Raw genomic sequence first — 12,935 nt, forward strand, 5'->3', positions numbered from 1 at the left:
TTTTTTTAATGCCAACGGTCGATATTTGACGTGGCGGCTGCGCGCGGATCGCGAGATATCGATAAAAACATGTCTTCAAAAAAGTAAAAGTTTGAATTCCGGTGGCCCACCTAAATTCAGCTTCCGAACATCGAACGTTCGGCACTGGGGCCATTGTCAACTAAGCTATGGAGTTCGAGTCTACGCTGACGCTGCTGTACGCCACAGTTCCACTTGCGTCCGTGATCGGTCATGCCCCGTGTGAAAGCTGAGTCTTACTGACTTGGCGAAAAAAAGGAAAAACAATTTTTGCTGATTCCACCAGAATTCGCATAGGTGACTAGCACAGTTACGTGCGGTTGATACATAGCGGCCGCCGCGTGGTATGCATAGACGCATACCACGCGCGCGGCGAACCACACGTACTGTGTGGCAGACGACAAAATGTAGCCATCGGAGGCGGCTAATATTTAACACGTAAAAACTGATGTTTATGTGGTGTTGGTTAAAAATATAATACAACTGATTTAGAATAATGAAAACGACAAAAACTAAGGAGAATTTTAAAAAACTTACCTGAGGTAAAGGCATAATGCTGTATATAAGTCTTTGCAGTGGGAAGTTAATTCATTGCGTCGTTCGAACTTATTGTAGACTCCCTAGAATATCGTCAATCAGCACAACAACAAACCTTCGGGGGATTTCGGGTCAAAATCAGAAACGATCGTAAAACTTCGGGATGTGAAAAATACGCTCGGGAAATGACATGTTTTTATTGATATCTCGTGATCCGCGCGCAGTCGCCACGTCAAATATCGACCTTTGGCATTAAAAAATGTGTTTTAAAATGTTACCAAGTGGGAGTGCCTCTTTAAGGTAACAATTCTCTAATGGTTAATAAGCTCAGAACCCAAGTAAATTATATATTTTCAAAAGCCTTGATATAGGGGAACATTTAGTTTACTAAAGTGTCACCATTGTGTACATAACTATCACGTGATAGGTAATTTGCATAACCTTTCAAAAATCGATTTCCCTGTTTTGTCTCAATGCTTTGAGGAATGTGGCTAAAATTTGTATGTGTGTTAGCTGTTTAAGGATCTTCCAAAGTGTGTCTCAGAATTGTAAACCTTCTCAAACAATTTTTATGCCAGAAAACTTCCAGAGAGGTGAATTTAACCCTAGTTGATTTCTTTAAAGCCGTGTTCCAAAAAAAACTAAGCAAGATATAAAAAAATCTGAGAAAGAGCGTTGTGACAGCTTGCATTCCAGCAAGTTTGAGTCAGATATTTGAGGTATCGAGACAAAACATAGGGAAAACCAATTTTTGAAAGGTTATGCAAATTACCTTTCACGTGATAGTTATGTAAACAATGGTGACATTGTGGTTACCAAAACGTTTCCCTATGTCTTGGTTTTCAGAAAATATATAATTTACGGGGGTTCGGAGCATATTGACCACTAGAGAATTGTTAGCTTAAAAGGTCAATTTCTTGTCTTTGAACCTTAAATACTAATGCACCCCCCTCCCTGCCGATAATGGACGAAAGCTATAATATCATACCCAATTGAGTATTTAGTATCTGTTATCCCAATCGAAAATCCCTGTGTGCAGTGGGAGATAATAAAGTAAACATAGACTGGTAATTAGTTAACCCGCAGATCAAGCAAACTGGTAGCTGTTTGTGCAAGGAAGGCCATGTCGGCAAAGAATTTAATCTATTAGCGTGAAAAACTGAGCCAATCATTGGTCCTATCATATAAAGTACTTTGCGTTTGAGCACAACTTCTTTTCAAGAATGAGAAACATTGGTTTATGATAACAGACGAGAAAGGAAAACACCTAAAGCAGTTGTTATTGATAAGGAGGTGGTTGAGATTGTGAGTCTAGCTCCAGGGTCTATGGTTTGTTTAAATATCTTGGCACCTGGCATTGACGACAAGCCTTGTTTAAAGGAAAATTTCAAAGACTATTTTGCTGAGGAAGCTGAAACACTTCAACGTCAGTCAATGTATACTTGAACGAACTTTTAGAAATCTTATAGAAAGTGTGATAAGCTTTAATACTGTAACATGGTATGGAAATCTGACCATAAACAATAAACTTAATCTTAGTAGTGTAATCAACACAGCAAACAAAGTTATCGGAACACGGCAAGTTCCCCAATCAGTTTCACATCACACTGCTATGAAGAGAAAAACGGGTTCAATTCTTAATGATGTCACACATCCACTTGATACATGTTTCCAGAGACTTCCATCTGGGTGTAGATATCGAGTGCCAAGAGCTAGGAGAAATTTGGAAATTGGTCCACTATTTTCATTTCAACAACTTTCATGTGCTGTTGATCAACAGTGTCTTTGTATTGTGTCTATTGTCTGCATGCCGTTTTAAGTTTTTTCGTATTTTATTTTATTGTATGTATTGTACTGCGAGTGGTAGAACGACGATTGTCCATTTTATGGACAATAAAGTTATTCTAATTCTAATTTTAAAATTTAAACAAATATGACGTTATACCCGCGTCGAAACCGAAGGTTTTAGACTTTTGGTTATTCTTTGCCCGAAAAAACTTCAAACCAATTCGTTTCACGATAACGAATAAAATCAGGGTTTATCATGCAAAGTTTAGGATTAGCCAAGTTGTAGAATCATGAAGGAAATGATAATGTAAAACTTGAACTTGTTTACTGAATACGGTAACATGGCTAGGCCTCACGGCCAAACCAATGATACATCAGTCTGTGAGTCTGTCTGTTAGTGTTTCTCTGCCTAGGTTAGTCCTGTCTCTCTCTACCTTGAATACCTTAGAAAGAAGCTGGAACTGACGACAAGTGATGATGTAGAACTTGAACTTAATTTACTGAATACGGACCCACGGCTAAGCCTCGCGGCCCAAACACTGATACATCTGTCCATGAGTCTGCCTGTGAGTGTGTCTGCCTCTGAGTGTGTTACTGTGTGAGTCGGTCTCCCTGCCTGAGTTAGTGTGTGTGTGTGTGCATTTATACAGTATAGTGGCTATGTCGGATACCGACGCCATAACGAGTACAATAAGATGACATATTATACACCTACGTCTGTAACCTATGGAGTTTCGTCGTACAGTAAGTTTCGGTATCAGAGGACGCGGAGTCCAATAACTTTGACGCGGAGTACAATAACTTTAGGTGTTATTGGACGCTATTTGACCTTTGACCTCAAAACACCTTTACGTCAACGCGAGGAAAAAGAAGAGAATATTTTACATTTTTACAACAATTAATACTTCTTAACATTCAGTACTTCACAAAGCAAATCATGGTCAGTCCAAAACCGGTGAATTTGAGTGAAATTATGCTGCTGACGTAAAATTTCTACCACGCGCACTGCGCAGCGCGGGTTGTGCACTTAGCGGACGCGCTGAACGCGTTCCAAGTCTGCTCGCGATCGCTCAGTGCAGAAGCATCCAACACGCCAAAATTTCGACTTTGTCAGGTAAAGTTGGACTAAAAAGGTGTATAATAATAAGGTTATTCACAAAATACCGGGATTTATGTCCTCGTACATCGTACGCTACGGTATTGTCCTCGACGCTACGCGTCTCGGACAATACCTCCGCTGCACGATGTACTCTGACATAAATCCCGGTATTTTGTGAATAACCTTATAATACAATACTTTGATTTCTACCGACGTTAGAAAAGGTACAAAATACAAATTATCACTTGCCAGTACGTGACATGCTACAATTCTTTTGTTTCAAAGCCACGCCATGAATAAATTAAACGATAATAATAGCTCAATGTAACAAGTGGTTGAAATACGATAGAACATGGCGGTAGTACGCAGAATACCTCCATGAGAATGATTAGTTACTGGGTGAAATTTAAAATGTGTAAACGAGTGAGATCATATTGTTGATACAGAGCTTGTATTGTTATATTAGCAGTCCAAATTGAGTGGAATTGCAACTTCATTAATAGCGTCCAAGGGCGCTAATGTATCGTGAGCGTGAAATGTTAATTTCTTTGCGCCAATTAGGAAGATTATGACAAAGTAATGACCTAATATTTACAGATATTTGAAATTCAAATAGCCACTGATTGTATATCGTGTGTTAACTCAATGGGGAAAACGTATCTTCGACTTTTATATAAAAATAACAGGACATGAGCATTTCATTCTCTTTAGGATACTACCTTAAAGGTTGTATGCGCTTCGAAAGTGAAAGACTTAAACTTTCGCTCAAACTTTCCTCAATTGAATGTTCAGCAAATCTCGTACAAAATCACGAAAAAAATCGGGGCTCACTGTGCAAATTTTGGTACTAGAGAAACAAATGATCCAAGATTCACCGATATTTGAAATTCAAAAGGGCTGCCATCCTTGTGTTAACTCTATAAAAATCGATTTTCGGAAAACTGAGATAACAAAAATTTTTCTCACATGAACAGCTTTAAAATGAGCCCCAGGAAGTGGTCAATTAGAAAAGAATTGTAAGGTATAGCGTCAGATATCTGTCCCCGAGGCGAATTCCACCATAAGCGAACCAAGCTGCTCTCATTGCGCATTATTTCTGTGACTCTGTGTCATTTGCAAATTCGTTTCTCAGAGCTATGAGACAAACGATAGAAAAGGTTGGTAAAATGAAACCTTTACATTGGCACTAACAGAACGGGGGAAAAATAAAAGTATATGATTAATGTATCCGCCAGAAATATAAGCTAATGAATTTATGGCTTCCTTCAATATGAAATTGCAATATCAGTGTACTGTACTACGGAATCCCATAGTCCGCTGATATATTAAAGGCATGCTGTAAACTTACTAGTGTTAAGCTCACGTTGATTTTGGAAGGTATCGCATCGAAAGCAAACTAGAAGTAGCGGAACTGCCGTCATATTTACATTGAATATCGTCTTTGAACAGTTATGCAAAATAACACGTCGGCATCCTAATTCTGACCAACCTTTATATTTCAATAAATTCTTTGAATTCTCTATTTTTCATATATTTCTAAGCTTTAACAAATTGTAAAGCTTACACAGTCACAATGCTGAGACACGTGAAACAGTCATGAATCTGATCTATTTTGTACTGACCCTCGGCAAAAATTTAGCCCCAAATCGTGCAGTATCAACATTTTCTGTCTTCATCTCTGGTATGTTCTCTCTCTCTCTCTCTCTCTCTCTCTCTCTCTCTCTCTCTCTCTCTCTCTCTCTATCTCTCTCTCTCTCTCTCTCTCTCTCTCTCACAAGCAAGCAAAAGACGTAAACTTCCTAGCGTAATTCATTCTGGCCATTTAAAATTAATACGCATCTGACATAAAAGAACTGGAGATAAATCGATTAATTTGCCGTGCGATCTAAGCAACTTTATGTCAGGCTGCATCACTGTACCAAAAAACGCTTGAGCTGCTATTTGTGTTAACGGGGGAACATCAAAGTCCCGGTAATATTGGTTTAACATGGCACTGGCAAGGCGAAATACATTATTCCATTCGGTGCCGATAGTTTGACAGTTTTGAAAGCGCACACCTTTCATCGGAGTCAGGCAGTAAGATAAGATTAATATCAATAATACGAAAAGATATATCCTTTAGAAAATAAAAAAAACTGTTTGTGTTGTATCGAACTTAATGTATTCTCCGAATAAATATAAGTTTAATGCGAACATCGAACACGCTATTTTCCCACAAAGAATATTCACACAATTATTTCCTTTATTGATACAATTGACTGTGTTTTGTTAATCTGGGTAATATGCAAAAGCAAATCTACTTCCTTCGCCAGTTTAAAGTGGGTTGACTTCTTTACTTAGCTTGAAACGTGAGCTTTCATAATTTCGACAAATCAAGAGTAATTCCATTACGCGGAAATCTATTGAGGATATAGGGGGCTACATTTGTATATAACACTTTTCGTTCCATAGGCACGAAATTACTTGACACGGCTCTGATCGAGTGAGACACTGGTTTATTTTCACCGTTCATTCCAGGTAACTCGAAGTCCCGGCTCGTGTACAACGATACGGCTGTGTGACTTGAACGCGAATTTTGAGTGAAATTATGACCTTCTTGTGAGGAAGCAAGCAGCTGTTTCTTCGTCCTTCACTATCTATCCCTTTTATATCACCTCTTTTAACGAATGATTTGGCGCGGAGACAGTTTCCAAGCGTAAACAATGCGTAACCGACTCTCCAACAAAGACCGCTCACAATAAGCCCATCCTGTTTGTCGGTGATTAGTCTAGGGCGATCACATCTCAATTTATCTCAATTGCTCCAGACAATTGAGAATCATTAAAGATATTTTTCTGAAGTAGAATTATTGAATAAGAACGATGAAGTCGTTACCTGCGTGATTGGTGGACGATTAATTGTGTTGATAGGGGAATTGGGTGATTATCGACACCGATCAAGAGATATTCCGATCTTCTCCTTTCTCGTCGCCCGTAACAACATGTCAGCTTACCCATTTTAGTCTACGTCATCTTTTCTTAATAGGCTATGTCACCAAAAAGATGTTTCCAATTTCTGTGGTTTAAACCCTGTGAAGTTCGCTTTAGTTTACGTTACTTTGCTCATCAAAGCACGTTTCCCATTCAATCCACCGGCTAACGTGATCTTGATATCAAAATACTTAAAGATATTTGACTGTTTCAATTGATACTGCTGGATTAAAACGCAGAGGAAAAATCCATAGTGTAATCTTGTTATCAGATTAAGGTGTCGTCGTGTACCTTTGGACACGACACGACCATGTGTCAGTTCTCCCCGATTTTCTGCACGTTCTATCAGCGTCACTGCTTCCCAATTTTCTATTGCGCTGATAATAATGGCAAGACGTTTATCATTGACAGTACTGCAAGTCCGCATTTACAGGTCAGTTTGCAGGATTCGATTGTGAAACTTTATCAGTGAGTGTTAAAATGAGTTTTGTCACCAAAAGTGTTCACTATGGTTTATGTACCCTGGTTTCATCTCGTGAAATAGACTTTCAACCAAACGAGAGTCAAGATTAGTGAGACCCTTCAGCTCAATATCATCTCCTTCTCATAAATCCTAGAGAAAACGGAGGTTTTTTGTCAGATTTTACATTATTTCTCTCGTGGCTCGGCTGATAACATTTATCAACGGATCGCTTGATTTCTGCAAGCTTTGAGACAGTAATATGGAGCGAAAAATAAATTGAGGCAGACAAACACGTACTGAACACGGATTTTCCTATCGGTACGCCGCCGCCCATACAACGGCTCACGAAGCGGGAATCAAAGCCAGCCGACTTAACATGAATCATCCCTGGGGAGATTAATAATCGAGTCATCAAAAATTTTCAAGTTCTAATAGACTCAGGATTCTCAAACTTTTCAATCCTGAACTAAAAACATAAAATTATAAGTTCTAATAGACTCAGGATTCTCAAACTTTTCAATCCTGAACTAAAAACATAAAATTATGAGATCGATCATTCAAACAAATTAATAGGCGACGGCTTACTCAGGTATATTGGCACTTAGCTGAGATTAACACTTTCATGTGATATAGTTTTGCACGTAAAGCGAGAACAAGATCTACCACTGACTCTGTCAGGTCTATATTTCATGGATTAATTGCATCTTACCAGGCTTAGAAATCAGACCGCTCTGTATCGATCCACGGTGTACAGACACGAGAACTGAGCGATTTTCACAAAGTCAGGCGTGGCCTCTGGGTTTGCATCTCTCCTGAGGAGAGTGTTGTAGATCAAATTCGCAAACGTCAGGAAAAGTTTTAGTCTTGCCCAGATTATTTCATCATCAATGGACTGATTGAAGGATGCTTTGTGTAGACAAGCTTTGAGACAGTAATGCGGAGTGCAAAATAAATTTAGGCAGACAAACGCGGACCGAACACCGAATGTCATGTTGGCAAATATTCTAATTATCCTTTAACTTATATAATTTTGAATATGTGTCTATATCTTTGTCTGACTGTCTGTTTGTGAGGAGTGCCCACCTTTTCTTGATCCGTCAATCTGTCTTAATCTGTCTGTATAGTTGGTCAGTTGCATCATTCTGTCTGCCTGCCTCTACCTATGACGCTATCTCTACTTCTTTTCCTTGTGTGAATTACATGATCTCTGTTTGTCTATATCTCCCGCGCCTGTCTCTGTCAATTTCTATTCCTGTCAATATTTCTCTGTTCTGTTTAGGTGATGATTTGTTGTAAATTCTCTTTATTTCTCCGCGTCTCTGTGCCCCTCTGTCCACACCTGCATCTCTCCATGACACAATCTAACTCTGCATGTCTGTGTTTCCTCTCTTGCTCGTTCGCCCTCTCTCTCTCTCTCTCTCTCTCTCTCTCTCTCTCTCTCTCTCTCTCTCTCTCTCTCTCTCTCTCTCTCTCTCTCACCTATTACATTTAGCTCACACAGAGTGTTCAGCTTAAGATTCAGCGTCCAATCAAGCACGGCGTTATGAAAATGTCGACTTTAAATATTCACCGACACCGTTTCTGCCGTGCATCGTTTGCCCACTTCGAGCAGTAATATGGCGATGAACACGTTCCTTATCTCAAATCACACCACTGGCGGTTCACGCGTCTGTGATGTTTAATTATTACATTGGAAGTAGTTGTAATCTCAGTGACTGAATTTTTCGACTGCAAGTGTTTTGCATTTCCTGAGGATTTCCTCCATGGTTATAATTCCTCTAACCAGTCAATATGAAACGTATTATTATCATATTACGTCGTGTTCGCGGGAGAGGACAGGAAATGAAAAGAGGATATGAAAGGATATGAAAACAGGGTAGGGAAATATTGGAAATTAATAGTATTGATAACTCAAATAACGACAAATAGATCAGCTTGTATAAGCTTTTCAGCTTGTAGATTTCAGCTAGCATATTAATATTCCATCAAGGTCAAAGGTAGATATGTTCAGAACTTTATAAAAGGATCTTTCGATATTTGAAAGGTTGACATACAGTCAATGTATAGATATATAAAGTAACATAGAAAGTCACGTAATAAAGTTTGTGAATTATAGAAAATATGTAATGCCTAATATGTATGAATTGTTGTAAAATATAAGAAGATGCGAAACATAAATTTTGTTCAGCAATTTAATTTCTTCATGTTCGACGTTGCTATTCAAACTATAATTTATTAAATGAGATAAGGAGAGAAAACCGGCGTATCGATGTAAGATCATTTGCATTTTAATAAATAAAAAGCTTGTTTTGTTCAGCCGCTACTGAAAACCCGAGAGTCGTGACATTTTCACGTCATTACGACACCCTACAATATTCCAACCCCGTACATTATTATCTGCCATCAAGGTCTTAATGAGGTGATGATTTGAGAAATTACTCAAAAAGCGATCCGTGCACGGTGCTGTGTACGATAAGTGCAAGTTGAAATACAAATAGGTGTGGGCACTCTACGATGTGTCTTCAACTGACAGTGTGTCCATCTCAGTTGAAAAACGTTTCGGGAGAGCAGTGTTCTCGAAAAGGGAATGTTCGAAGTGGACGAACCGATACGTCGGGACAGACAGCCTATAGTCATGATAACATCAAACAATCGTATAACCCCGAAGAAATGTGATTTGATGAACTTGTTATTTTGTTCATAAATAATGGTAAATTCATTAACCGAAAACAATCCTACAATATTCATTGTCAGCTGTGACAATGACGATATTTTGAATCTTAAGGCAGAATTTTGAATGTAGCAAACCTGGAAGACCTTTACTCTTAAATTTGACAACCTTTTGTCACGTGATGAACGTATCATGGCTTACTACAAGTATTTCATAGCGGGGAGGTTGCGGCTCAACGAGTATATACGTTTGAATATTTGGCAACTTGCATACATGTACATCCATGTGTGTTGTTTTAATGATGTACATATTCGACCCATGTAATTTGACTGTACACCCGTAAAAGTGTTTAATAAGTGTGAACTAATTATTTTACATTTGGCTCCCCATAGAGGGGGCTGCACAGAGTAGATATCATTGCTTCTAGACCCCAAAGTGCGTGCATTAGTCACCCCTCAATCGCTACACAACAAGTATCAATGATACCTGGGCAAAATTGCTCCATTGTACCTTGAAATTAAGTCACGCTGGTCTGGAAGTGGTGGCGCTGTCCGTTTACAAAGTAATAAGTATAGGATAACGCACGAGTGGAGTGCAATCGTGCAGATATAATATAGAAATAATGGGCGACGCCTTGACCACCAACGTTTATTTATGGGCAAGGGAGAGAGGAAAACCAAAAATTAACGGGCGAGGCTTTCTGAGCCTGTTAATTTTGGCTTTCCTCTCGCCCATCCCTATAAATACAGAGTAACTTAGAGAGAGTCGCAACGCTTGCATGCCTTTTGTTCCATGGTCGTCTCGGTAGACTATTGGCTTTTCATATTAAAATGAGCTCCAAAGGTGTTAAACCTTTTGGCTACTACATACCTCCATGGTAATATGAAAGGTACGAGGCCCGAGTGCCGTTCAATGGTTGACCGATTACACGACATACGACACGAGTGTGTTATTCGGCCTACAACAAGTCAACAACACTTGTAATGTTGGTGTAAGACAAGGAGAGAATTTGTCACCCCTGTTATATGCCATTTATCTAAATGATTTTGAGTACTCAATTAGTAGAAATTATAGAGGCTTAGACCAGCTTTGCAACAATTTCTGCTTTTTACTTAGTGACAAAGATGTTGAAGTGTTTTTGCGTTTATATGTTTTATTGTATGCATGCTGACGACACAATCGCTCTTGCGGAATCTGCTGAAGAGCTGCGAAAATCTCTCAATTCTGTTCACACTTATTGTAAAAATTGGCATCTTACAGTCAACATTAAGAAAACAAAGATTGTAAATTTTTCGAATGGTAAGGTTAAAAACAACTACTACTTTTACATTTGGTGGGGGGATCAAATAGAAATATGTAGCGAGTATACGTACCTTGGTACAATTTTTAATTAAAATGGGAAAGTTTACATATTAGCAATTACTTAACTGAACAAATCATCCAGGCAAGGCGAGCCATGTTTAGTCTGAAGACGAAAGCTCAACGACTCAACCTCCCAATAGACATCCAGTGTGAACTATTTGATGTTTTTGTCACACTGATGATACTCCTGTATGGGAGCGAAATTTGGGGTTATTACCATACCCTATTATTAGTTAGTCAGTGCCAAGATTACAAGGTGTCTGGGTTTTGAGTAAGGCGATTTTGAAGTCATCACTTCTTGGCTATACCACCTCTACAAAGCCGCCATGGAAACTGAGCAGACTGTGCGAAATAGCGGGAAGAACGGGGTACTACTCCGGGGCCGCTGCAGCTACTCTCTTATTTGCCGATAGTGTGGACGAACAGCGAATTGCTGAAAAAAATAGGACATCGAAATTCTGCTATCAGATCATACAAGGTATTGTTTGAGTACAGTAAATTTTCATTTGAGGAGTCAGTCCATTATCTGCTCTAATCGAGGTACATAATGAGAACATTTACTAAATTTTACGACCGTGCGGGAAATGTAACTGTACATTAACATTGACAACGTTGATAGACTAAGTGCTACCTAATAAATGATTGGGTTTGTAATAACGCTTTAATTTGCAACTACAACGTATCAACGACCTTGCAGGCTTCATCTTATACTCTAATGAAAAAGACTAGGTTTTTTAATTCTCCATGACCTGCGCGACCTGACCAGTACGTTGTTGTTCATGGGTATATAATCTAATGTGCATGTTAAAATACTAATCTAATTGCAGAAGCGTTCTATATCGTCGTTGCAGAGAACGGGTATCGAGCAGCAGTTTGAAAGTAGCCGAGTTTAGCCAGGAAGGTCACAAAAAACCCGAAGATGTCGGATTCCGGAAAATACAAGGCAATCAAAGAGGAGTAAGCTTATGGTGAAGAATTGAATGGCCAGCTGGAAATGTTCCAATGTCCAAATTACTAACAAAGAATCCCATAGCACTCGCTGTAACGTCCACCTGGAGGCCGATCTTCCAGGGAAGCAAATATATCTTTGAAATTTGATAAAAAAATTGTAAAATGTAAATTGGATAGGGTGAATATTGGTGTATTAATGTGTCTTCTGTCATTTGTTGTTCTTTCTTTTGTTGCATCACACCAACGTTTTATTCCCGGCGCGAAAGCACCACCTGTTCTCAATGTTTGACTCGTTTGGTATGTTTTGCAAAATCAGATATTGCACCAGTGTAGTGTAATATTTAGATATTGCACCGCACTGATGGAATATCGACACCAGACGATCACAATGTTTAGAACAGACGGATGCTATCGCACAGAGAATAACACAGCAGAACAATGAGACTAGCTATGGGTTTTGTTGTAACCCATGCATGTGACAGGTGGACATACTTTTGGGTTCAGTGCAATTCGTGAGACAGAGCACGAGCCATCGGGAGAGTCAAGTGATGAATTGAGGAAATCGTACCATAATCGAATGTGCACCTGCCTTTGGAGATATTATTACGAAAAATATATTGTATATCAACATACGTGTTTTTGACGTTTTTAAGTGGTTTTCTTCGTGGTTTGAGCATCTGAAACGGGAGGAAGCAGTTTGAGCCAGCATTGCTGATGGAAATTCAGCGCCAGGAAACACATTGCAACCAATGGGTACAAGTACAATCTGGGTGCGTACTCGGCCATGGCAGATAAAAGGAAACTTACGATAAAAAGTTACTTCTCTGCAACGGCGTTCCGAAAGTTACAGCTGTACGTTTAACGATACGCAGCTCATTTTAACGAACTGCATTCACTTAAAGTGGCACTCCCATTTGGTAACATTTTTAAAACACATTTTTTAGTGCCAACGGTCGATATTTGACGTGGCGACTGCGCGCGGATCGCGAGATATCGATAAAAACATGTCTTCAAAAAAGTAAAAGTTTGAATTCCGGTGGCCCACCTAAATTCAGCTTCCGAACATCGAATGTTCGG

This window comes from Ptychodera flava, chromosome 14, assembly GCF_041260155.1.
Source record: "Ptychodera flava strain L36383 chromosome 14, AS_Pfla_20210202, whole genome shotgun sequence".
Classification (NCBI taxonomy): domain Eukaryota; kingdom Metazoa; phylum Hemichordata; class Enteropneusta; family Ptychoderidae; genus Ptychodera; species Ptychodera flava.